Source organism: Carassius gibelio, chromosome B17 (assembly GCF_023724105.1).
Source record: "Carassius gibelio isolate Cgi1373 ecotype wild population from Czech Republic chromosome B17, carGib1.2-hapl.c, whole genome shotgun sequence".
Taxonomy (NCBI): Eukaryota; Metazoa; Chordata; class Actinopteri; order Cypriniformes; family Cyprinidae; genus Carassius; species Carassius gibelio.
The window spans coordinates 10188653-10203895 of record NC_068412.1 but is presented as its reverse complement, the minus strand read 5'-3'; the positions used below and the strand labels follow the sequence as shown (position 1 = coordinate 10203895).

Here is a 15243-nt window from a genome sequence, read left to right as displayed (position 1 = left end):
TACATTTGGGATATCAAATATATCTACGCCACTTAAACTGCTTGAAGCATTTCCCTATTTCAATTTATTCATAGTGCCTTTCTTAATAATACATTTTAGGCCCATAACTCACTCTACACGAGTATGTGAACACAAATGGCTCAGTAATACTATGCAATACATTTTGATTTCTCTATCAAATAAAGTGGTAATAAATTCTATAATTAAACATATGCAAATCATATTGGGGGCATTTAAGTGACATTGTTTTCATATTAGAATGGAAAATGCATTTTGGCCATTCATTTACATAACAACAGCAGTTTGAGGCCCCGAAAACTTAGAAAAATTGTTTCAAAGAGCAAAACACGAATTTGTGGAAAACTGTGATGTCTGTACTATTTCTTTGTAAAGTGACATCGCCAACTACTGGCTTGGAATACAACTGGGATTTAGTTGTTTTCAGGGATCTCTGTGTTTCAGGGAATTCTGTATGCATAACTTTTCAAAAATAGAGAAAGCATTGGATTATCATTGGTAATATTAGCTATTAGCATTGTTTTTTTTGTTTGACCCTAAAAAGGCCGAGGTATCCTGGGGGCTGTGAGGAGCAGCAGTGGAAGTTTAGGTCACATTTCATGGTTTCATGTTGAAAGAGTGTTTGTTTATGAATGTAATATTTAGATCTGGTGATATTGTTCATACATTGTTTGTGTAGTTCACCGGTAGCATTTAAAAAATCATGGCCACCTGTTGTGGGAAAAAACTCACCCTTAATATATTTCGCATATTTGTAGGGGACTTGCATGTTTAAACGGTTGTTGTTAAGCGTTAACATATCATGTTTCTGCTGAAATTTTAAGAATTGGGATATTTTTCATAATCCACCGTAAATTTATGTATCTCAGATCATATGTTGCCCTTTTAGGGGTATAAAGATATATAGACTCTGTGGTCTATACATTTTAGATCCTATAGCCTATTTCAGAAAAGTCAGTTCAATACTTAAAACTCTTAAATGATATTTAATCATTAATCCCTCAGTTATAAATACTGAATTTAGTTTAAAGGTCCTATTTTTCGCGCTTTTTTCGTGCTTTGATTGTGTTAACAGTGTGCAATTTAACATGTATTAATGTTTTGTGTGTAAAAAACACAGTATCTTTCACATAATTCGCCTATCTGTATACCGCTCTTTTCACTATCATAAAAAACGGGCTGATGTCTTCCTTGTTCTATAAAGTCCCTCCGTCAGAAATACGTAACAATTTCTGATTGGGCCAGCGGTTCCTGTGTTGTGATTCGACAGCAGCTTAGAGCACGCGGCCCTCCTGTAAATGCAATTGGACTAGTTTTGGAGTAGATTTGAGAAGCAAGTGGGCAGGAGCATGTGCTGGAGATGTACTTCTAATCACAGGAGCGTTTTTACGAGATGCGCATGAAAAACGCATTTGATTTTTTTGCACAGCCCTAACATCTAGTTTACAAAGCTAAACAGCGTTGCCCATTGTGTAATAAGTTACAGAAACTGTTAAAGGCACCAACTTAAATAATAAAATACACTTACCAGTTGTGGTCCATAAACAACGCCTTCTTCAGACAAAGAGGGAACTGCTCCATCTTTCAAAAATAATATTTGTGCGAATCCGACATTAAACATAATTAATTGAACATAATTAATAAGAAGTTAAACATAAATTGTAACCATTAATCTCCAAGTACAGTGTCCCTGGGAAGCCCAAACAAACGTGATTGGACTCTGAATTGAAAATAACAGCGTTTCGACGACATGGCGACAAACACAAACGCAGCTCTTCCTTCTTCTCCGTAGGATTGTAACAAGGCCACGCCCCCTGTTTGTGTATTCCTGTGGGCGGAGGTTAGTCAAAAAAACTGTTTTAGTGACGTCATTACTGCAGGAAGTAGAGGGATGTAGTCCAAACGGATCGTTTTTTGTAGGCGAATTCTGTTAAATAAAACATCTCACTTGGCATTGAACTTTGAGCTTTAGAATTTTACAGATATTATTTATACTCTAACAACAACATTACACACTAACTAAAGTTTAAAACATGGGATCACGAAGAAGGGGACCTTTAAGGTCAACAATCTCAACTTTCAAAAAAAAAAGTTTACCTAATTTACCTAATATATATCCATGAAATAAGGTACTCAACAAAAACACATATGTATGGCTTCCCAAGACATCACTTCAGTGACTACTGAACTTCCAGCCAATCAGCGACATCAGGAAACTCCCTTTCAACGACAACTTTACACAGGAGACGCAAGTAGTACCTCCAGACTCTGATTTGTACTGGTGTATCTAATATAATTTTAACCTCATTGAGGAACTCAATGCGAGGCCTAATTAAGTGATTGATGGCTGTTAATTTCTATATAATTTAATGTATTGCTGTAAACCTGGGATACCCCATTTTCGTTCTCTTAAACTCATCCATCCCTAACTCTAGATCTTCATGCAACTTGTGTGAATGTGTGCGTGTGTGCGTTTATGTGTTAGATTAGTTTATATTTCTTAGATTTATCTAATAAAGCTTTATTCATATTGAAAAGAGAAGTATCTTACAGTATCTTGTGCTTACAAGTTAATGTCTTAAACTGCCAATTTGTTACTGTGCTAACTGATAGTGTTTTCACTATACTTTGGATATTAATATCCAGTGCAGATTTGATGTTAAACGTCTCGTTCAGTGAATCACAGGGCGTCTCAGTGATCAGCCGTGAAACAGTGATTCTGTTCAAATTCCCTTTAAAATCTTAAATGATTCCCTTTGAGCTAAATTGACCTGTTTCCCTTACAGGTTAATAAATACTTATAATGATTTTTCATTTAATAAGGATTTAATAAGGATTTTTCATTTATTTGGTTTACTTAAATAAAGTGTTGGTTATTATTCATTTAATATGTCATTCTGACATGCTGGCAGAATAACCTAAAACATGCACCAAATACAAAACATTGAGAGAAGCAGGGCAGATCATCGAACAGGTAAAGAAGAGAGTCCGTTTGTGAAAGCTGCCGATATGGAAAAATAATTCTTGGCACTGTGAAAAAAGCATAATTGCTGCTGAGCACGACCCACTTTGAGCACTGCTGTCATGGTAACAGTTTGAAGAAAATCTAGCAAGTTAGATAAAGTCAACATTTTTATAATCAGTTAATACAGATTTGGCCTAACTGCACAGATATATGTAAATTTGTCACCCCCTTAAGTATTGAGGTTTGATATAACCACAGCCAGGAATAGCACATGTTACGAGCGTTCTTTGCAATGCTCGTATTTCAGTCGTTGACTGACTTTATACCGTAACTGCACAAAAGGTCATTTGGAAGTCCAGAATGCGCAGGTGAAAGGCAATCAAAAATGAGAGTAGAGAGATTAATGAAACACTGCTCCTGACTTTGTCACATTTAAACAATAGCAGAAAGGCGACACTGTGATGCATTGTTTGACATTAAGGCTAATTACACTATATGTACACATTTGTAAACACTGTTTTATACTTTTCTTCAATATCCCTGTGTACTCACAGCATCATTTTCTCAAACAGACAGACACAAATTGAAATCCAAAGCTCGTTTTGGCTCTTACGTGACCCAGTGCCTGAAATGTGGCTATTTTTATGTTTATGCATGATACCTGGAGAGACTGCCTTGTGTTGTATCAGCGGGACTTGCAAAACAGTGCGCTCTTCTTTGAATTATTTAAAACAGCGCCTCAATGAAGAAAACATACAGCTCCAATTCACCAATCAGGGAATATCTGCTTTATTTTGTTTGAAATAGATTATAGATGTTTGAAAAGAAGTGGGTTCTTCACTTGAGCATGCAAATTAGTTTATGAGTGCTTTTTATTATAATGAATGAAATGAATGCATTAAAATGTTTATACATTATTATATATTTATTAATCTAATAACAATATTTTATTATTAATAAACAACATGAAAATAAAATTGTGTTATAATAATAGTATTATAGCATGTAAAAATATAAAAAGCAAAAATGTATTATAAATATAAACAATATTATATTTAATAATATATTATAATTTTTTTTGTAATTTAATATAAGCATTGACTTTAAATAGGTTATAACTAGTTGTAAATTGTTTTTAAATGTTTATTTCTGTCACTATTAAATGAAAATGATTGAAAATAATCATTAAACTATTAAAATTATTAAATATTACTGTTATGGATCACTTGGAGACAGAGGAGTAACAGATGAAGTAGATGTTTATTTATAGACACAAGCAGAGGAGCAGGTAGTGAGGAGTGGATCAGTGTTGGGATCCGTGCCGGGAAGGTAGTGGCCACACACACGCACCGTTGGGGCTTGGAGAAGTCTTCGGGAGTTATCCTTAGAGAGAAGATGGAGGAGGAGTCTTCGGAGTATATCCTTGGAGAGAAGGTAAAGAGGATTTAGTCCTTATAGTTAGCGCAGATGAATGATCTTGTTGCGAACGTGACCGGACAATGACTGGGTGCGTGTGTGTGGTTTTTATGGTGCTGTGGTGGATGCCTGGTGATGAGGATCAGGTGGTGATGGTTAGAACTCAGGTGAGGCTGTGCGCCGTGATTGCGTGGAGGTGGAACCTGGTGTGTTTGTAACAGTACCCCCCTCCCCAGAGCCCGCTCCTGAGGGCCGGGGACCCCGACGACGTGGTGGGCATCCTCTTTCTCTGGTAGCAGGTCGGTTGGGATGCATGGAGTGGAAGGTATCCAGCAAGGCGGGATCCAAGATGTCGTTGCGTGGGACCCAGGAACGTTCCTCTGGACCGTATCCTTCCCAGTCCACTAAGTATTCCAGTTGTCCACCACGCCGCCGGGAGTCCAGGATTTCCTTGACCGAGTAGGCTGCGCCGTCATCTAGGAGGAGAGGAGGGGGGGCTTCCATCTCGCCAGGTTCTGTCGAGGGAAGAACAGAAGGATGGTGAGGTTTAAGGAGTGAGACATGGAAAGTGGGGTGAATCCGGTACTCAGGGGGAAGTTGAAGTTTGTAGGTGACCGGATTGATCTGCTGGGTGATAGTGTATGGGCCAATGAATCTGGGACTGAGCTTGCGGCAAGGTAGACGCAGGCGGATGTCCCGGGTAGACAGCCAGACCTTCTGACCGGGTTGATACTGGGGGGCCTCGGAACGGCGAAGGTCGGCTGCAGTCCTGCGTCTGAAGAGCGCCCGTTGCAGTTGGTGATGGGCCGCGTCCCAGACCCTCTTGCTCTCCCGGAACCAATAGTCGACCGCGGAAACATCAGAGGGCTCTCCAGACCAGGGGAATAAAGGTGGTTGGTAGCCGAGTATGCACTGGAAGGGTGTGAGTCCGGTGGTGGGTTGACGGAGGGAGTTCTGTGCGTATTTGGCCCACCCCAGGAATTGGTTCCAGGAGTTCTGGTGGCCATGACAGAAGGTACGGAGGAAGCGTCCGATCTCCTGGACCTTTCTTTCCGTCTTCTCGTTGGACTGCGGGTGGTAGCCAGAGGACAGGCTGATGGCCACACCTAGGAGGGAGTGAAACGCTCTCCATACCCGGGAGATGAACTGGGGGCCCCGATCCGACACAATGTCCTCTGGAATGCCGAAGTAACTGAAGACATGGTTAAACATCAGTTCTGCCGTTTCCATGGCAGTGGGGAAACCCTTCAGAGGAATAAGACGACAAGCTTTAGAAAATCTATCCACAATTATCAGAATACAGGTATTGTTGTCAGAAGGTGGAAGGTCCGTTATTAAATCCACCCCTAGGTGTGACCACGGCGGTTGGGAACGGGCAGAGGATGAAGTTTGCCAGATGGTAGATGGCGAGGACTTTTTGACATGGCGCAGCTGGTACATCCACTCACATACCTTCTGACATCCGAGGCCATGTTGGGCCACCAGAAGCATTCCTGTAGCAACGAGAGGGTTCCATTGACCCCCGGGTGACCAGTGCCAAGTGATGTATGGGTGGAGTGGATGAGAGGAGTGCGCTGTGTCCTAGGAATATATTGGTGTCCTGGTGGGCAACCCAGCGGAGTGTTGTTGGGGGCCTCGACTGGAGGGAGAGTCTCTGCTGACCAGGAGACTAAGCTATGACCTTGTCCAAAAGGATGGCTTCGGGGTTCTCCGACTTTTCCTCGAGTGCATAACATCTGGACAGAGCATCGGCCTTTACGTTTTTAAAGATGCACGAGGAGTGGGGCGGTCTTGAAGGCCAGCTTCAAGGTCTGGAAGGCTTTGGTGGCGGCAGGAGTCCATGACAGGGACTTGGGCTTCTGACGAAGGAGGTTGGTAAGAGGGCTGGTGATAGTACTAAAATTCTGAATGAATCGTCTATAAAAGTTGGCGAAGCCAAGGAATCGCTGCAGTTCCTTTATAGTGGTAGGAATGGGCCAGTCCCTGATGGCGCTTACCTTCCCCTCGTCCTTCCAGGTGCCACTGCGGTCGATGGTGTATCCAAGGAACTGCACTGAGGGTTGATGGAATGAACACTTCTCTGCTTTTAGATAGAGCTGGTAGTCCCTCAGGCGTTGCTGGACTGTTCTGCCTGGCTCCGGGAGTATATCAAGATGTCATCGATATAAACTAGGACGAACTGATGGAGGAAATCCCGGAGTATGAAATCCTGGAATACGGAGGGGGCGTTTACAAGCCCATACGGCATAACACAATACTCGTAGTGGCCAGTAGGGGTGATGAAGGCGGTCTTCCACTCGTCCCCCTCACGTATCCGGATGAGGTTATACGCGGTGCGGAGGTCCAACTTGGTAAACACAGTGGCACCACGGAGATGTTCCAGGGCCGCTGGGACGAGGGGAAGAGGATAATGAAACTTCTGAGTTGACTTGTTAAGGGCTCTGTAATCGATACATGGCCGTAACCCTCTTCCTTCTTGGCCACGAAGAAGAAGCTGGAAGCAGCAGGGGAGGTAGATGGGCGGATGTATCCTTGAGCCAGCGCCTCCCTGATGTAATCCTCCATGGCCTTCTCCTCGGGAACGGATAAGGGATAAATCCGTCCCTTTGGCACTGGTTCACCCGGCAGCAGATCTATGGCACAGTCCCACGGCCGGTGTGGAGGCAGCTTGGAGGCCCGCTTCGGGCAGAAGACATCGCTGAAGGGGGCGCAGCACTGGGGTATGGAGATGGACTGGTTCTCGACAGGGCTTTCAATGGAGGTGGAGTAGACTGGTAGTGGTTCGGGGGGACATTCCATTAGAACAGGACAGCCGGAGATACATGATTGAAAGCAGGCTTCGCCCCACTTCAGGATTTCTCCCGTCTTCCAGGAGATTACCGGGTTGTGCTGTTCCAACCATGGGTGCCCTAGGATGACGTCAGCGGTGGAATCCTCCAGAACCAGCAGATGGATGTCCTCGTGATGAAGAAGTCCTGTTTGAAGGGAGATAGGGCCCACGCAGTGGCATACATATTTCTTGCTTAGCGGCCTGCCAGTTATTGTGTGGATTTGGTAAGCGGCCGGCGTGGCCGTGGTTGGGAGCTTGAGCTGACGGTAGAGGGCGTCGGAGATGAAGTTGCCGGCTGAGCCAGAATCGAGGAGGGCGGAAACTGGAAGAGACACATCAGCCGCAGTAAGTGTTACCACAGTGGTTTCATTTGATATCGTGAGGGAAGGATGTCACTCACCATGGGACGAGGAGGACAAATGGGGCATCCAGCTATGGTATGCCCCGAAGCTGCACAGTACAGACAAAGATTCTGGGCCAGCCGTCTTTGACGCTCCGCCATAGTGAGGCGGTAAGAGTCCACGAGCATGGGTTCATTGGCTGGTTCTGGGGAGCTGACGTTCTCTGGTCGGCAGAGCAGTGTGGAGGAATGCGCCTGGCGCTGGTGCTCTTCTAAGCACGACTGCATACGAGTGGCGAAGCGGATGGATAGCTGAATGAATCGCTCGAGGGCGATGGTATCCTCGTATGCAGCGAGATGCAACCGCACTCTGAGTTCCAGTCCTTGACGATAGGTTGTGAGCAGGGCCTGTTCGTTCCACCCACTGGAGGCCGCCAAGTGCTTGCTGGTGGTGGTGATGCGGGTGCTGACATAAGTGTCCGACGGAGTGCATCAACCAATTCCTGGAAGGGGTCCGTGAGGCTCATGCTTGCGTCTCTCAGTGCTGGTCCGGTCATCTGTTACGGATCACTCGGAGACAGAGGAGTAACAGATCAATATTTTTTAATCTTCAACTGTCCAAAATCCTGCTAAAGGAGATGCCATTTTAATATTGAATCCTACACACAAACAAACATAAACAGACAAATGGCTAAAAATGAGAAATGAAGACTTCCTGAAAGAATGATAATGTCATCATGGTTGAATTTTTTTTTTTAAGTAAATAATTAGTAAGGTACATACTTTCTTTTTCTAGATTCTATTAATTATTTAACATGAGTCCAAAGACAGACTGTATCCCAATTCTTGTTTAAACAATGTCTAGACATCTTTGAAATCTTATTTCTTCTGTAGGAGTTTTCTTTGTAATTTACATATAGTAATTTATGTTTGCTGGATTTATTTATTCCTCAAAAGAATTAAGACTCGGGAGATGAATTGACTACTTTAAAGTCTTGGAGTGCTCCCATATATTAAACTCATGTTTACTTCTCAATGCTCATAAACGGCAATAATCTGTTGAAGATGCACATGCGTATCAAGAATATCTGCTTGAATGCGTGCATTTACATGCATAGGTGTAAAAGATATCAAAGAGAACACGTTCCCAGGGAAATGTTAGATATTATGACTACTAATTTCCATGGGACAGGATGAGTAACAGAAAGACAATATACAGGGGTAGGCGGGCAGAACACATCTTCAGAGGAGGCAGGATTAAAGTGATGTAGATGAACATCAAAACATACTGAGGGACTTGTGTTTTGTGTGGGAACATGAAAAAGAACTTCCTGATAGCGATGTCTCTTGGCCCATTATGGCATCTCTCTCATAGAATTTTAACGAGCTCTCCAGCAGCGGTCGTTTTTGTCTTACAGCTCTTAGGGATGACTGTAATGTGCTCCCGACTCTGCTGCTAGAGAAGAGACAGCCTCTCCGCTTGAGTTTAACTAACTCGGCTTTACAGAGTGCTCACGTCTATATGCAGCACCATCACCGAGGCGCTTTTCTTAAGGTTACAATATGTTTTCCTCGCTGTCAAAAACTCTCGGATGCATTTCAGAGTTATATCCGGGTACGTCTCAACTGATCTGATGCAGGTCCCAGATTTTACATTGGGCAACACAGTGCCAAAAATGTTCTGTAAGCCAAAACCTTAAAATTACCTTAGTATTAAAACAATAACTGCTTTAGCCAAACAATATGCTAAAAATAAATTATTAGCAAAAAAATCTCAGAACTGCGAGATATGAAATCAGAGAGAGGGGAAAAAATAGACATTTAAACACTTTTTTTCTATAAGAGATAAGAGTTGTGAGATAAAAACTCATAATTGTGAGAACAAAAGTCCGATTTAAAAGGCAGAATTGCTAAATATAAATGGAGAATTGTGAGGTATGAATTCAGAATGTGTGACAAAAACTTGCATTTCTGAGAAAAAGAAGTCAGAATTGTGAGAAATAAATTCATTATTGCGAAATATAAACTCACAAATCTGAGGAAAAAGTCAACATATTGAGAAATAAACCTGTAATGGCAAGAAAAAGTCAGAACTGTGAGATATAAACTTGTACTGTAATTGTGAGAAAAAGTCAGAATTGTGAGATATAAACCCTTAATTGTGAGAGAAAGTCAAAATAGTTAGATATAAACCTATAATAATAAGAAAAAGTCAGAACTTTTAGATATAAATTTGTAATTGTGATAAAACACAGAATTTTGAGATATAAACTGTTAAATGTGAAAAAAGTCAAAATAATGAGATATAAACCTGCATTTACAAGAAAAAGAATTTTACGATATCAATTTGTAATTACGAGTAAAAGTCAGAATTGTGATATACAAACTTGAAATCATGAGAAAAGGTCAGAATTGTGAGATATAACCTTGTAATCATGAGAAAAGTCAGAACTCTGTTATAAAAAAAATAGCAATTACCCAGAAATGGGATTTATTGTTGATACATTTAGGAAAATATATGCATTTAGACAGTCAAAGTTAACTATTCACTGTTATTTATTTATTTATACTGTATACATAAGAGACACAAATCCCTTCATTCTGTAGAATACATTTGAAAAGTTTTCAGAACCTTTTGGGTTATGACCGATTACTTTTTTTATGATCAAGTTTTTTTTTTTTTTTTTTTTGAGAAGCATATTCGAGCAGAAAAATAAAAGATAGATATAACTAAAAGCATTCTTTCTGTTCGTGGTGGCAGTTTCTGAACCATGCGGACCAGTGCTTGTGAATTTAAAGGTCCTTTTTTGTTACAAAACAGGTATCAATCACATCACAGGAACGCGCAGTAGAAAATGTTGAATTACACAAGGTTCTTTATCTCTATGTAAATATTATGCTAATAGAGCTGAGCTAGTAATCTTAGATGCTGGGGTGCCTTTCATAGTCGACAATAGAATGAAAAGGCAAAATGCGTCAGCTGCCTTGTGCTATATGGAGAGCGATAGAACTGTGGCGACACATGATTGATGAGGTAATCCATCTGTAGGGTTATCAGTCGAGAGCAGTTATGTTGCGTCTTTTCATACAAGCAATCCCACCTCATAGCTCTTTCTTCATCTTCCTCTCGTTCGTTTTCTGTCTCTTTCAGTTTCCTTGGGCAAATAAACACAGCTGTCCAGATGCCATTATATTTGTAAAGCCTTGGAATGCCGTTATCTAAAAAAGGCCCGATTTATTAATTGTGCCACCCGGTGGGCTGTTCGTGGGTCAGTGCTCATTTAGGTCTCATCCCAGACTGCGAGTGCATATGGGGCCAACCTTTTGTAGAAATATTGGAATTTTACAATGGACACACAATTTACACTTTATATTGAAGTATTTTTTTGGTAGGATGTCTTCTAAAGTACATTTCTGAAAATGTTTTAAGTAATTGGAAATCATACAAATAATGTGTCTAAAACTATATAAAAAATATATATAACTCGTGTTCAGGTACTTCCCTACATATAGTAGGCAAATATTGTGGAAAGTGCATTTATGTATAAATTTACAGTATCCATAAAACAGTATAGGCAAAATTTCTGAGGTGCGCATCCAATGGACACTTTATCCAATGAGGCCACAGGAGAGGACTTTAAATGTCATTCAGGTGCCAATGACAACATGGCAAATATTGCACATCTGGATTAAATTCATACTTCACACATTAATACTATACAGACCACTATACAGATACCTTTTTTAAGCAGCCACAAAGTAATTACTTATTCACCTAATTCATTTAAAACACAGCCAAAGTTATAAAAAATATGTATTTTTTTATTTAAAAGGTGGAAAATTTAGTTGCAACAGGGTGGATGCTTAACAGAGGCATGTAAATAAATAAATAAACAAACAAAAAGAATACATTGGAAATATGTCAATAAATAAAATGATTGAATATGGCATATAACAAAGATATAGAAATCAATATATAAGATATAACAGAGATGGATGGATGGATAGATGGTACAATGACTTGTGTAGATGCTTGGAATAAAAGTGTGATCTAATTCTCCTCAGTCTCTCATTCCTACTTTTTCATCTCACTTACTGTCTCATAAACAAATGCAAAAAAAAAAAAAAAAAAAAAACGTAGCTTTGGAAACTCACCACTAGTGCCTCACATGCTGCTAAGCCAAAGAAACCGCAAGACAGTGGCTCACATCTAGAAATAAAATGAAAACAATCTACTAGCATTTCAGGCAAAAACAGAAGCTCAAAATTCCAAGCTGTGTGGCTGTCATCAGGCGAGCACGAGGGTGGATGCTGGATACCCTTTGGAGTGGAGTAATGTGTTTTCTTCATTCATGGGCACCTCGGGAAAATCATGAGGAGATTACGCTGGTGCAGCGGCTTCCCAAGGATATAAAGTGACCTGGTTATGGTGATGTCACCAAGTAACGGCATGCATGATGGTGGTTTGATGTTTAAGCTCCTGTTAGCTTGGAGCGGGAGGGTGGAGGGTGCTATCGCAGCTTCTTAGCAGCTGCCTGAGGCAGCACCACTGGCTAGAACTCACTCAGAATGGATAGTAAACTACTCTGATGTTGTTTGCAATGAAATGCGCGGTGAAACTCAATAAATGATGCGCCCTCCTCAGGCTCGTTTGCTTGATAAGCAGAAGCAAAGAAACGATGACTATGTTCTGTGCGGGTGGTTAGTGCTGTTTGTTTGTTTATTTATGTATTTATTTTTTAAATCAGTTTGTGCTTTGATTACTTTAGCAGAATGTCAGAGCATGAGCCCCCCGGTGCAATCAGTGCTGGAGGGGGGTTACCTGGAAATGTCCTGAATGCTTAAAGTTGCTTGGCTAACAAAACTCAGCTTGCTCTTAACTGTTTGATGTTTGGACTTGCATATCTGTTTTAGTTTTGGCAACTTTGAAACGGCATTAGTGTGTCAATAAGATTTGGCTCTGTTTATAACATTTAAATAGTTGTGTTGTAATCACTGGCTAGAAGTGCTGTTGTTTTCTCAACACGTTAAGATGAGTTAGAATGTTACATTTTGATAGGTAACACAAAGCAAAGTTTTGTTGAGCAATGTCATAATATAGACATAGACTTTGAATTGCTCAGTTTAAAATTGAGTTTAAAATTAAAACATAATGGTATATTGTGTTATTTATTTGTCATGGCGGCGTGTCCACACGCAGCAGCTTCTCAGTGTTTTTGTGTTTTTTGTCTTGTGAGTCACAGTGTTTTTGTACAGTTGCGAGTTTCTGCTTGATGTCGGCAGAACCGCATTTTTACAGTTAAACTCCGCACACACGGAACAGCTGCGGAATCTCGGTCTGGTACAGAGGCCAACACCATCACCGACCCCCACGACTCCATCTCGCCCACAGCGAAGGTGCCACAAGCGGTGTGAGAGGAAGCAAAAGAAGGGGTAAGCATGGAGGTATCCAGGCTAGGCTAATGGCTAACCCACACAAGCCATCTATCCTCACCATCGTACTGGCTAACATATGCTCGTTGGACAATAAACTGGACTAAATTTGATTATTAACTTCAACTCAGAGGACTGTAAGAGACTGTTGTGTTTTTGTGTTCACGGAAACATAGCTCAGCAACAGCATTCCAGATGGCGCTATTCAGCTCGACCAGCTGACGTGCTATCGAGCGGACAGAGCTCTCGCCGTGAGAGGAAAAACTCGCTGCGGCGGGCTTTGGGTTGACATCAATGACGCGTGGTGCCGTGATGCTGTTGTGATCTGCAAACACTGCTCACCCCTGGTGGAGTTTATGAATATTAAGTGCCGGCCGTTCTATCTGCCGAGGGAATATACTGCCATACTGCTCATTTCGGTTTACATTCCCCCGAACAACATCAACAGCAACAGGAATGACGCACTAAATGAACTGTACCAGCACATCAGTGAGCAGCAGACAGCACACCCTGATACTTTTCTCATAATAGCTGGGGACTTCAACCATGCCGACTTAAAGAGTGTGTTTCCAAAAATACACCAACGCATTAACTTTCCAACATGATGTAATAACATTTTGGACTTTGTTTACACCATACAGAGAGGAGCTTACAAAGCCCTCCCCCACCTCGGAGCCTCAGACCACATCACTGTCATGCTATTGCCTGCATACAGACCACTCATAAAAGTCGCCAAACCAGTTAAAAAACTGATTCAAGTGTTGCCAGAAGAATCATCAGAGGTTCTTTAAGACTGCTTTGACATAACCGACTGGGACATGTTTAAGCAGGCTGCCACATGTAATAACTCCACTGACCTCCAGCAGTACTCAGAGACTGTCACTGCCTACATCAACAAGTATATTGATTATGTAATAGTCACAAAAATCATAACTGTCCGGGCCAATCAGAAGCCGTGGATGACAAGGGAGGTCTACAGACTCCTGAAGACACGGAACGCTGCCTTCAGAGCTGGAGATGAGGTGGGCCTGAGAACATCCAGGGCCAACCTGTCCCACGGCATCACAGAGGCTAAGAGACAGCGCTCTAGGAAGATAGCCCATCAATTCAGTGACAGCAGAGACACTAGGAGCCTGTGGCAGGGGATACAGATGATTACAGACTACAAGCCCCCACCACGGACCTGTGACAGCAACATCTCTCTGTTGAACGAGCTGAACACCTTCTTTGCCCGCTTTGAGCAACAAAACAGCACCACTGCACAGAAGACTCCACCTCCTCCCGGCGACCAGGTGATGACGCTGACCCTTCAGCAGGATCAATGCATGCAAAGCTCCGTGGTCCTGACAACATCCCTGGGCGTGTACTGAGAGACTGTGCAGCAGAACTCACTGATGTCTTCACAGACATTTTCAACATCTCACTTAGTCAGGCTGTTGTTCCAACATGTTTCAAAACTACCACCATCATCCAGTTCTGAAAAAGCCGTGTCCATCCTGCTTCAATGACTGTTGCACTTACTCCCATCCTCATGAAGTGCTTTAAACGGCTAGTCATGCACCACATCAAGTCTACCCTCCCCGGACCCCTTCCAGTTTGCATATCGGTCCAACCGCTCAAACGACGATGCAATCGCCACTGCCGTCCACTGCCAGCACTCACACATCTGGACAAAAAGGACTCATATGTCAGAATGCTGTTTATAGACTTCAGGTTAGCATTCAACACAATCATCCCTCAACAGCTCATTTACAAACTGATCCAGCTGGGGCTCAACACTTCGCTGTGCAACTGGCTGTTGGACTTTCTGACTGGAAGACCTTAGGCAGTACGGGTCGGCAACAACACATCCAGCACCATCCCACTGAACACTGGGGCCCCCCAAGGATGTATGCTGATCCCCTTCGTCTTCACTCTACTGACCCACGACTGCACACAATCACACAACTCCAACCTCTTCATTAAGTTTGCGGATGATACGACTGTGGTGAGTCTCATTACCAACAAAGATGAGACAAACTACAGAAGTGAGGTGAGCTGCCTGGCCGTATGGTGCAGTGACAACAATCTCTTTCTGAACGTGGAGAAGACAGAGGAGATTGTTGTTGACTTCAGGAGAGCACACACTCAGCACGTTCCTCTGACCATCAATGGTGCGACTGAGGAGAGAGTGAGCAGCACCAAGTTCCTGGGTGTGCACATCACAGAGGACCTCTTCTGGACTGAAAACAAAGAAGCACT

General features: G+C 42.2%; 1 long non-coding RNA gene across 1 annotated transcript in view; it reads right to left on the bottom strand.

The window, feature by feature from the left end:
- Window positions 1-4271: 4271 nt before the first annotated feature.
- LOC127976663 (uncharacterized) overlaps window positions 4272-15243 on the bottom strand; it is a 97627-nt gene continuing 86655 nt past the window's right edge. Inside the window, exon 4 of the long non-coding RNA XR_008157905.1 lies at window positions 4272-4405. This is a non-coding gene — a long non-coding RNA (uncharacterized LOC127976663). The remainder of the gene's footprint in view (window positions 4406-15243) is intronic.